The sequence below is a fragment of the Pocillopora verrucosa genome, chromosome 14 (assembly GCF_036669915.1).
Source record: "Pocillopora verrucosa isolate sample1 chromosome 14, ASM3666991v2, whole genome shotgun sequence".
Taxonomy (NCBI): domain Eukaryota; kingdom Metazoa; phylum Cnidaria; class Anthozoa; order Scleractinia; family Pocilloporidae; genus Pocillopora; species Pocillopora verrucosa.
In genome coordinates, this window is record NC_089325.1 from 2,455,404 (window position 1) to 2,467,016 (window position 11,613).

An 11,613-nucleotide genomic window follows, 5' to 3' on the forward strand; every position below is an offset into this window, starting at 1 on the left:
TTACGGTGATTAAAGTACAAGAGAAAGAACAGAGTGGGAAAACCATGTACAGATTTACACAATGCTTGCTGAAAATAGGCCCAGATTTCATTTAAGAGTATCATTTTTGGCAAAAATTTCCTGGGGGAGGCCCCCCAGAACCAACTGAACCCCCCATGAAAGAGGGCCGACAACCCTCCATACCCTCCTTGAATGGTGTGCATGCCTTGCTGTAGCTGCCTACTTTATGGACAGAACCTACTACTCAGAAACCTACTGACTACCCTGGGCAAAATTTAAATCACTACCTTCTTTGTCAAATTTTTGATAACATGAATTATTGAGGTTTTGTCTTTCTTCTCTTCTTTGATATACAACAGCCAATTTTTTTAACTTTAAGCCATTTTACACTGTAAATGGTCTGCATAAATAATGAAGAAAAAGTAATATGCTGAGTTGTGCTGATGTTCTTTAAAAGTGTTCAGTTAAGAAATTTGTGAATGAAACAACGTCGAACACATGCTGTTTCATTACAAATAAATTATGAGATCTTGATCACATACAGTCTGTGTATTCATGTACTGTTTGATGTTACAGTTGGAGGTGTCAGTATGTTCTATAGCTAGTTGGAAAGTTTTGGACCCTCAGTGGATTGATGGGGTCTATAGCTCACCTAGAAAATTTTATCCTCTTAATTTGAAGGATTAGGTTACAAAAGGAATTGATAAGATATCCCATCTGGTACATTTCATAAATCTGTGGTCTTCAGTGTTAAACAAGATCCTACTAAGGATTTTCTGAAAGTGGGAAGCCATCTGAAATTTTATGCAAAGTCTAAATTGGGATTGGCAGGATCCCAGGTGCAATCCCGCCTGGGATATGGTTTCCCCGGGTGGGAAACTATCTGAAATTTGAGGCAGGATCCCAAGAGGGATTGGTGGAACTCCAGGTTTCATCCCTCCTGGGATGTGCTTTCTCAGGTGGGATGCTTTTAGGAATTCAAGGCGGGATCCCATGTGGGATCCCATGCGGGATGTTCCATAATCCCGGGTGGGATCCCACCTGGGACACACCTGGGATTCCAGGTGGGATTGGCAGGATCCCACCTTATATTTTTACCTTCACAATTTTATCCATCCTGAATGATACAGGGTGTTTGTTTTCACCTGGAGCAATATTATAAATTTCATTTCCTGATGATACCTCATTATTTTGTTCAACGGTTACAGGATAATCTGGTATTAGAGACTGAAAACATGTTTCATTTGCAGGTGCTCTATGCTCAGTTAAAGGGTCATCTCTCTCTTCATCATCACGTGTGTTATCATCATCGCTGTTATCTTCATGTGATAGCGTAGTATTACTCATATTGGTCATAGTAACATTATCCATAGCTTTATTATCAGGTGGTGTGTTCTGACCATCAGGGTTTATAGGTGGTATTACCCTTACCACCTATGATATTCAAAACTGGATTCTGCTCTGAAACATTCTCATTTTGCTGCAAAGTTGTGAGATTTGTATCAATATTGTCAATATCCACACCTCTATTACTATATAAGGGATTATCGGTCTTTAGCCACTAGAGCATCAAGTACTACTTGCGGGCGCACAGGTTGAAAGTAGAAATGACCTCTAATTTCCCATTTTTCTTTTCAGTTTCAAAAGTATTATTACTGGGATACCTGTGGTAGCCCAGTCATAAAATGCCTTTGTTTTTTTGTCGTCTTTTTTTTTTCCTCCGCCACAAAATAGAAAAGTTGCGCAATAGTACCCAGTGGTGGTTGGGCCCTCAACACCATGCCAACGATTAATTCATGAATGCGTTACGCGTTGTGTGACTCGGTGTTAAGTTACGAGAGGAACCGTTGAAAATTTGAACACGTTATAAGGAATAGTAATTATTTTTTCAAACACTATTCTCTGTGCTGTGAGTATCTGTTCAAGCTTCTCTAGAATGGACAACTCTGGTGGCAGTTCATCAACATGTAATTTGTTACATACAGCTTGACATGGGACTTGCCCTTTCAAAACTTTTGTGTGACAGGTTTTACAAATGTACTGTTTTTCACCAAATGACTTAATGTCAGTAAACAGTTCTTGCTGAGTGTTGTACATTTGTTTTTTTTTTTAACTGGATAACAGCTTTTCTGTATAGTATTCTGTTACAAACAGAGCAAATATAATATGGACCTTCCCTAATTTTACTTTGAAAAGCTGTGATCTTATGATCTAAATCATGTTGAACTGAGTTTCTATAGGCTTCCTTATTAAATTGGACTTTTGATAAAATCTTATCTTTGTCTGCAGGATCCAGTGTTTTATACCATTCTACTTTGCCAGACAAAAGTTTTTCTTTTTCTTCAGGATTCAATGACTTATACCATTCTGCTCTTTTTTGTTTTTGTGCAGTATCCAATGATTTATACCAAATTGCTCTGCTAGACAAAAGATTTTGTTTTTCTGCAGAACCAAGTGATTTATACCAATCTGCTGATTTGGACAAAAGCTTTTCTTTTTCTTTGGGGTCCAGTGATTTATACCATTCAGCTCTGTGAGATAAAAGCTTTCCTTTTTCTGCAGGATCCAGTGACTTGTACCACATCGCTTTATCAGACAAAACTTTTTTTTTCATGGTAGGTTCCATTTGTGTATAGCTTTCTTTTTTCTTTTTTGCCTCTAGTTCTCTCTAACCATGAGACTTATGTTTTGCCATTACCTTTTGTCTTCCAGCATTTGACAAATTAGATGAACAACATATAAATTTAATACAATATTCTACATCTTTACTCTGGAATTGTTTTTTACAATATCCACTAATGACTGAATAAGAAAATCTATGTCATTCATTTTTTCAAATATATCAAGTGTGCCATTAGGACTGAATCTTATAATATAGTACTTAACACTTTTTGCTTTTGTTTTCACTTTATTGTGCTGAAAAATATAGCTGAAGCGATAATTTGAAATCTACATTAAAAACCCAGTATTATACTTAGTATTATCTGTGATTAACTTCTGAAGCGATAATTTGCTACCGAGAGATGTACAGCATAGCATTCCTTGTTTCTCCAAATTAAAGGCAATATTAATATCTGCGTCATATATTTGAAGGGTCCTTGGGAAATTGTTGATAGTCAGTGGATGGTTATCGCCATTGAAAAGGATAGACATTTGCCCTTTCTTGATTTAATTGTGTCCAGAGGGGTTCAGGGTAATTTAGAAACAAGTGTCTACCGTAAACCTACCCACACCGACAAATACCTCGCCTTCGATTCCTACCACCCTATATGCCATAAAAAGTCTGTAGCCAAAACTTTACTTAGGTGGGCTGACTGTCTACCATCTTCACTCGATTCGAAGGCTGAGGAGAGGAAATATGTTTCCAATGTCCTAAAGGCAAATGGCTATACAAGAACTTTTCTCCGTAACTGCCAAAAACCAGTTACAAATAGTAATGCTCTTGATGAAAGGGAACCAGCGACTGGTTTTGCTGTTATTCCTTACATACAGGGTGTTACGGAACCCATCAAGAGAATTTTGAATAGCCACAACGTTACGGTCAACGGTCTATGAATTGTAACTTCTTCGGTTACATTCATTAAATCTGCAAACCAGAGTAGCATCAAACTATAGCAGGTAATTTAGTGTTAACTGGGTTGAAAACGTAAATTAGCCACCGTAAAGGGTAAAAAAGCTGACGTTTCGAGCGTTAGCCCTTCATCAGAGCGATTCATCAAACTATTATTACTACTACTATTCATCAAGCATCAAACTATGCCTGATTGTCCACCTGGTTGCCGTGTGAACTTTTATATATTTTATTAACGTATGAGTTAGTTTTGCAACTGACTTTTAAATCAGTCGGTTGATGTTTTATAGAATGAAATCGGATCACTGAATATTTATTATTTAATTTTGTAAATAGATGCAAGTTTCCTAGGCAGGAAGGCTGAAATAAACGAGCATGGGTTTTATGTTTCTCATTACAGGTGTGAAATTTTAGCCTTGGTTTTTACGTAGATCATTAAATGTGAGTCTTTTTCACTTTTATTTACGTTAATAAAAGAGTTTGAATGCCAGTTGTGTAGGGATAATTGTTCTCAGGTATAATCGAGAAACTGCGGTAACTAAAATTCCTCCGGATATGGATACACTCCGTTGATTTATGACGCTCGGACTTATTATGCCCCTTAAAATGTTAAACAGATGAAAGCCTAGGTGTGCATATATTTAGGCACACAGCTTTAACTAATTTATACTTCATTTCAGCTAACTCAATAAAGTGTGAAGCAAGGACCTCAGGAACTCACTGAATTACCAATTCCACTGAAGGTTAGTAATTGAAAATTTTCTATGCCTGTAACGTTTTTCCTCTCACAAAAGCGCCGCTTCTTTCCAACGAGTTCTTAGACTTTCAATCCTCAGACATCTCTCGAACATTGCCCCTGGCGATATTTAAACAAGAGAAGAAAAAAAAAAAAAAATCAAGACTCCTGATATGAATACACTCCATCGATTGATTTAATTTTTAGGAATTGTTAGGCCCCATTTAAAGTGTCGAACAAGCCTACGTACGTTTGCATATATTTAAGAAAACAAACTTTGATTCACTTCAACTTGTTTTCAGTTACCCCATAAAGTGTTAGGCTAGGACCTCAGGAACTCTCTGAGTTACCAATTCCACTGAAGGTAAGTAATTAAAAATGTTCTATTAATGTACCACATGGGAAGAAAAACACGGCGGCAGCTCATGACTTGCCGATTTCGCTGATAATTCAGGTCAATTTTCCTCTTTACAACTGCATTTGTAATGCGAAAATGTTCTTATACAGTCAAAAAAATATCAAAGTGTTCTGCAGGCGGCAGCTTTACCATCTTCACTACAGGTTCTCACTATAACGTCGCTTTCTAATACAAATATCAGTCTCAAGTCTCGAGCGAAGCGCTTCTTGACATGTCGAGTACAATACACCGCCAAGGGAAAGAGTAGTTTTAACCTGGCGAGAGATGTACTGGTATATGGTGATATCCAAGCAAACCTTGTTCCTGGAAAGACGAAGCCGTCGCTTAAATATCCATGTGGCGAGTGTAACAAAGCCGTGAGGAACAATCAAGACGCCATTCTATGTGCTAGCTGCAACAAGTGGTCGCACGCTAAGTGCTTACGGATGTCGCATACAATTTTTCAGTACTATCTAAGGCAGCCTGACATCAAGTGGACCCTGCCATCATTGAATGATTCTTTTTTCACATAAGACTCCTCAGGTGATGAATCACTCAGCATAACCATCGAACCTGAAGTCAATCAGCCGCAAGGTTTGCAAGGGAGAATGGAATTACAAAACTCCAAGGAAGTCCCCGACGGAGCACGACCACACTAAGTATCTCTGAAAATGCTAAGCTGGAATCCTTAAGGAAACACTTCAACAAGGATTTACTAATGGGTCACATAAACATTTACAGTATCCAAAATAAATTCGAGGAACTTGCAAGACACTGGAATTCAAATTACGACGGATGCTGATTTTCGGTATAGTACGGAATAATGTGAAATTAAGTAAGCCCAAGGTAATTTCTTTCCGAAGCTATACAAATTTCAATGGAGAGAGTTTTAAAGAAGACTTATCCTTAGCACCCTGACATATTGGTGAAGTTTTCGAGGACATGGACGACCAGTTGTTTTTCTAGAATACATTAATGAAAAGCATTGTAGACGAGCACGTACCTATCAAAACAATGCGGGTAGGGGCCACAATGCGATGTTAAGGCCACTTTTGTGGAACATATTTCGGAACGATCTTTGATACAACGTGGATTCTGCGCTATCAAAGTACGCGAACGATCATCAAATCTATGAGAAAGGACTAGACATGTGTACTGTACTTGCGAAACTTCAGGAGAGTGCCACCCTAGTGACTAATTGGCATGATTCGAACCTCCTTAAGAGAAACCTGAAAAAATATCAAACGATGAGCATTCGGAATAAAAGTGTGACCTGTGACAATTTCAAACTATTGCTATTTTTGATGAAAGACAACAAGGTTATGATTCGAGGCGAAAGCAAAAGTTTGACAATAAGTTGGAGTTTCGAAAGAGGCTGAATGTGTATTTACCGTATCTTACGGTGCCACGTCTCAACTTCGGCATAATATATGGGAGCAGCGTTGAGTCGCAAATGGAAACTTAAACAATTTTCCATCGGGGTTCCCGTTCTCAGATCAAGCAAACTCGAGTGATTTGAAATTGGGGACCTTAAGAAGTCAGGACGGCAACGCCAAGGAGGACTTCGATTAAAAAATGAATTTCTGCCTTTAATTAGAATTTCAAAAATGGCTCCATGTGTTTACGTCTCATACGGTGCCACACAACAACTTCAGCATACCGTGTTAAAGAAGCGTTGAGTTCCAAATGGAAATCAAATAATTCGCCGTCGCGGTTTCGGTTCGGTTCGACGCAAGTTGTGGTGATTTCACGTTGTTGTTTTGCAGGGGACGGCTAGGAAATGTACAAAGTTTAAAGAGAGGATGTCAGCATCCATCGAACAAATTTGAAATATTGTGGCAAGTCGCCCAAAATTCGTTTTCTCTCCTACTTTCGTGTTTTGTAGCCCAATATGTTCTAATAATTGTGGTGTAGTTTTTTTGTGAAAATATATTTTAGTTTTCGAGAAATGATTTTTTTCTTTCGACCGCTCAAATATGCAAATTTTCACCGTGAATATTACCCGAGTTGTGTGACCTCATGTAACGAATTTACTTGACCTCCGGTATTTCTGCCGGCATAATCCTTTGTTTCATTATCTAAACTTAATCCCTTGTCAATAATTGTAGCTGGCAAAGAAATATTTATTTTTTGGTGAATATTTTTGTCTGACGTACTTTTTCTATGTCGAAAAGTAGCATCAAAACAAAGACAGTTTGATCGATATGACAGAATCTACTGAGCTTCTAGCTTTTAAAAGACAAAAGGATGGTTATAAAGTTACTGTAAAAATTTCCTTGTGTATTTGTGCTCTTCTATCGTTAGACTTGTCGCCACCGTTTACAGGCATGAATCACTACAATTTGTAAAGAAATCTAGCATAATACTCTTACCTTATTTATTTACGATTTTATGAGCTGTTACAATGATCAAGTTATGCTCTACCACATTTTAGAGGAGATTTGCTGACAAAACTTTTTTCTCTTCACCGAAAATCACATCAAAATTTGTCCTTGCTAAATTTCAAGTGTGCTGCACGTATTAGCAGCCCCCCGAGGAACCCTTTACATAAGAGGGCGAGGATGCGAGTCGGGAACTTCGAAGACGATCCCAATAAAATTATAAAAGGTACCTGAGTCTTATCCTTGTGGGAGTGGCAACAACTGATGTCAACCCCTAAAAAGTACCAATTTAAACGCAAAAAATTGAAAAATCCTAAAAATAAAAACTCCTTTAGCGATATGCTCCAGAGGCTCAAGTCAGATCATTTAAGTCGTCCTAGTAATGATTATTTCAGGTATTTCATTGAGCGAAAAACATCCTAAAAGGTACCAGCTGGGTCTCTGGTAGTCCACTAAAGTTTGAGACATCGTAAAAGGTACCAGATCACTGATTTTGACCCTGAAAGGTACGACAAGCATCCTCACCCATATCCTATCGCCTGATGACTCGTTTCGAATAATTTTACTCTGCTATCATGTGGCGACCGGGATGAACTCGTTCTTGAACAAAACTCATTCCGATGTCATGTAAAAGGCCCCTAAGAGTTTTTATTCCTAGAGCATCACGCTTTGCTCTCCCGCCAGAACACTGTAAATTTCAATATGCGCTGCTACTGAAACAACGATGACCGTATTTCTTCACCTATAAGTCGAGCGATTTTTCAGTATTTGACACAAAAGTTTGGGAGATTTTTTCACAAGAAACGGAGTTCGGCTTATAGCCGAGGGTTTGGAATTCAAAACTAAGTACAAATTTAATGTTAATGCGAAATGACCGTGAATTCCGTGACAGCAGCACTCTTTACGTGACATGCTTTAAAATTGACATGACAACAAAGTATTTCTGACCACCAATCAGATTCTTTGCTTCCCGCACATTGAAAGACGATCTCACTCAACGCGGCAAAAACTCTTCTCATTTCACATTACAAATGAAATAATTGGTCTCTCTGCCGTGAAAACCACTCCATCGCTTGCTCGTCTAGTTCGGGACACTTGGGAGTGAAACGGCCCATTTTTGCACGTCTTGCAGACATCTTAAGCTTGCCAGAAAGAATAGTCGACTGGTCTCGTCTCCAGCGTCGCACCATGGACTCGCTTAGTCCATAATCTCAAGCGATTTTCGAGCTGTTTTCTACAGCTTCAGCCTCCGCGATAACTTTTATCCTGAAAGCCATAGTATACGAAGAGCGGCGTGCTTTTGGCATGATGAGAAAAATAACAGTGACGAAAGAGATACTCGCTTGAAACGTTAGTCAGGTTACAGTAACTGAGAGTATTGTTGTGTTTCTACAGTTGCGTAGTGGTATTTACATCTTCCCTGATTCGCTTTTTGTTCTTTTGTGTTTATTCTCATTCACTAGCTTTTGTGTTCATTGACCCATTTCCCAATTTTTTTCCGTGAGGTTCGCTCATTCAAATGGCCGGTTACAATCAAGAATTTCGCTCTCAGCTTATAGCTTATGGTTTTGCGTTTTCGTTTGGACAACGCGAGTCTGTTGGAAGGCCTCTAACTTTTAGAGTCCCGGCTTATGGGTGAAGAAATACGGAAGTGACTACAAAATTAACATATTGTAATATTGTCAATTCAACATAAACAAAAATCTTCATACAGGGTAAATATTCATTTGTGTTGGTATCAATTATTGCGTGACTAGCTTATGATATACATGGGGTAAGGGAAAACACAACGTAAAACCTGGGCTCCTGGCAAAAAGTAATACTCAAGCGTAATCTAATAACCGAAACAGCTTACTGGTCTTATAAAGTCAAAATAAACAAGGTAAGAGTGTTAGTTTTTTTACAAATTGTACTGATTTATGACAATAAACAGTGGCGACAAGTAGGCACACCATGTACATTTCCTAGTTGCTAGCAAGTAAATTTTGCCCGACTATTAGTTCGTCTCACGATAGAACAACACAAATACGCAAAGAAATTTTTACAGTAACTTTATAACCATCCTTTTGTCTTTTAAAAGCTAGAAGCTCAGTAGATTCTGTCATATTGGTCATTGTTAAAACTGTCCTTGTTTTAATGCTACGTCGGACAAAAATATTCACCAGAAAATAAATATCTCTTTGCCAGCTTCAATAATGACAGGGGATTAAGGTGGTCTTCCACACTCAGAATTTCGCATTTTTTGATGGAAATTGCTAATTTCTAATTTCTAATTTCACTGTAATTGCTATCCTTAGGTATTGTTCTTTCATTCCTATACACATAGTGTTAACAACTGAGTTGAAAACGTAAATTAGCCACCGTAAAGGGTAAAAAAGCTGACGTTTCGAGCGTTAGCCCTTCGTCTATCGCTCTGACGAAGGGCTATCGTCTAATCGTAACGCGCCAAGTACAGATCCATCCACTACAGGCTTTCGTTTGGTCGACATGGAAATATTGGACTCTCTATGCAGAATTTTGCCGTGTAAGGAGTGCTTTGCAAGAGCAAACTCTTAAACGAAAAGGATGTGCCCGCCATCTTCGCTTGTTTTGTGCCTCGTGTGGCTGGGTGAAGGACTTTATCACGTCTTTCAAAGTCCCTAATTAGCGATGTTTTGAAGTGAATAGGAGACTTCTTTATGGCATGCGATCAATTGGCTGTGGACTCGCAGCAGCGAAACGATTTTGCAGGCTAATGAATATGCCTCAACCTCCAAGGCAAACACCGTATGCCTTGCATAACAAGGCGTTGCTCAAGGCAGCTAAAGCAGTTGCGGTGGAAACAATGACCAGTGCTGCAGAAATCCACAGCCTAAAACCAGCTTTCCAAGAAGGATTGGTAAAGTGTAGTGTATCTTGTGATGACACCTAGCAGAGAAGAGGTTTTTCCTCTTTAAATGTTTGTGTCACTGCTATCAGCATGGATACCAGAAAAATTCTGGGTGTTGAACCCCTAAGCAAAGTGTGTAAGATGTGCAGGGAACGTGAAAATGATGCTGACACCCCTGAAAATGCAGCATGGAGGGCAGAGCATGAGCCAAAATGCCAGGCCAATTATCAAGGATCAGTCCCAAACTTGGAACCTGAAGGTGCCATGCGTATCTTCTCTCACTCAGTAGAGAAACACAAGCTTGTGTACTCAGAATATTATGGAGATGGTGACAGAAAGAGTTACAGTTTGATAAAAGAACAGTATGCTATTTATGGTGTACAAGTGCAGAACAAGGAGTGTGTAGGACATGTACAAAAGAGACTTGGCACTTCTTCGCACAAATTGAAGAAGGAGAAGAAAGGAATGGGTGGTAAAGGAAGACTAACAGACAGCATGATTGACAGGTTACAGAATTATTATGGTATTGCCATTAGAAGCAATTCTGGTAATCTTCCAGCCATGAGGTCAGCTATTCATGCAAGTTTGTTTCATTGTGCTTTCTCAGCTGACAGAAAGTTGCATTTGCAGCATTGTTCAGAGGGTCCTACTAGTTGGTGTGGGTACATGAGGGATCGAGCCAATCAAACAACCTACCACAAGCATGGGGCTGGTTTACCCTTAGATGTTATTGTTGAACTGAAACTAATTTTTGCAAGACTTAGTGAAGACAATCTTCTAAGCAAGTGTCTTGATGGAAAGACACAAAATCAGAATGAGGCCCTCAATGCAATGTTCTGGGAGAGAGTGCCAAAGAGTGTCTTTGTTGGCCCTGAGACCTCGCAATTGGGCATTTACGATGCAGTAGCCCTCTTTGGCTGTCAGGCTTCTGTAAAGATTCTAGAGGAACTTGGAATTTCTCCTGGCAATTATTGTACAGATGATGCTTAGAGAGCTGATTCAATCAGAGTTCTAAAGGCCAACTACAAAGAGCAAGGAGTCATCAAATCTCAGCGGAGATTGCTCCGCGGCAAAAGAAAGAAAAAAACAATTGAACTGAAATTTTCAGTGACTTCTCTCTAGTATTTGTGCTGTGATGTGAACTAGAAAAAAAGCAGTTGTATGAAAGTGCATAAATCTCATTTCAAATTTTTGAGAATGATTAGGGCCAAAATATTGTTCCTCTCAGAAATAAATTGTTATTGTTCTGAGAGATACTTTGATAGTTTACTTTTTGAGGTGTACATCATAGAGCTATCATTGTGGTTCATTTTGATACCATTTATAGGTTAATGGAACCTCTGGTCCTATAGATATTATTGTTAGTAGACAGTACCTTTTTTCACCCTTGGGGGCCTGGAAACTTGTTGCCACGGTTACAAAATGTCAATCACTAGTGCAATTCGCGGCACTTTTGGATGATGTTTCCAATGGTACCATCATGAATTTGACCCAGTTAATATTGAAAATTTTTAAAATGTGAGTGGAAGACCACCTTAAGTTCAGATGATAAAACAAAGGATTATGTTGACAGAAATACCGGAGGTCAAGTAAATTCGTTACATGACGTCACACAACTCGGGTAATATTCACGGTGAAAATTTGCATATTTGAGCGGTC

The 11,613-nt window shown here is 38.8% G+C and overlaps 1 pseudogene; it reads left to right on the forward strand.

Moving 5' to 3' along the window:
- Nucleotides 1–9,768: 9,768 nt before the first annotated feature.
- LOC136278057 (uncharacterized) lies at nt 9,769–10,944 on the forward strand (annotated as a pseudogene).
- Nucleotides 10,945–11,613: the final 669 nt, after the last annotated feature.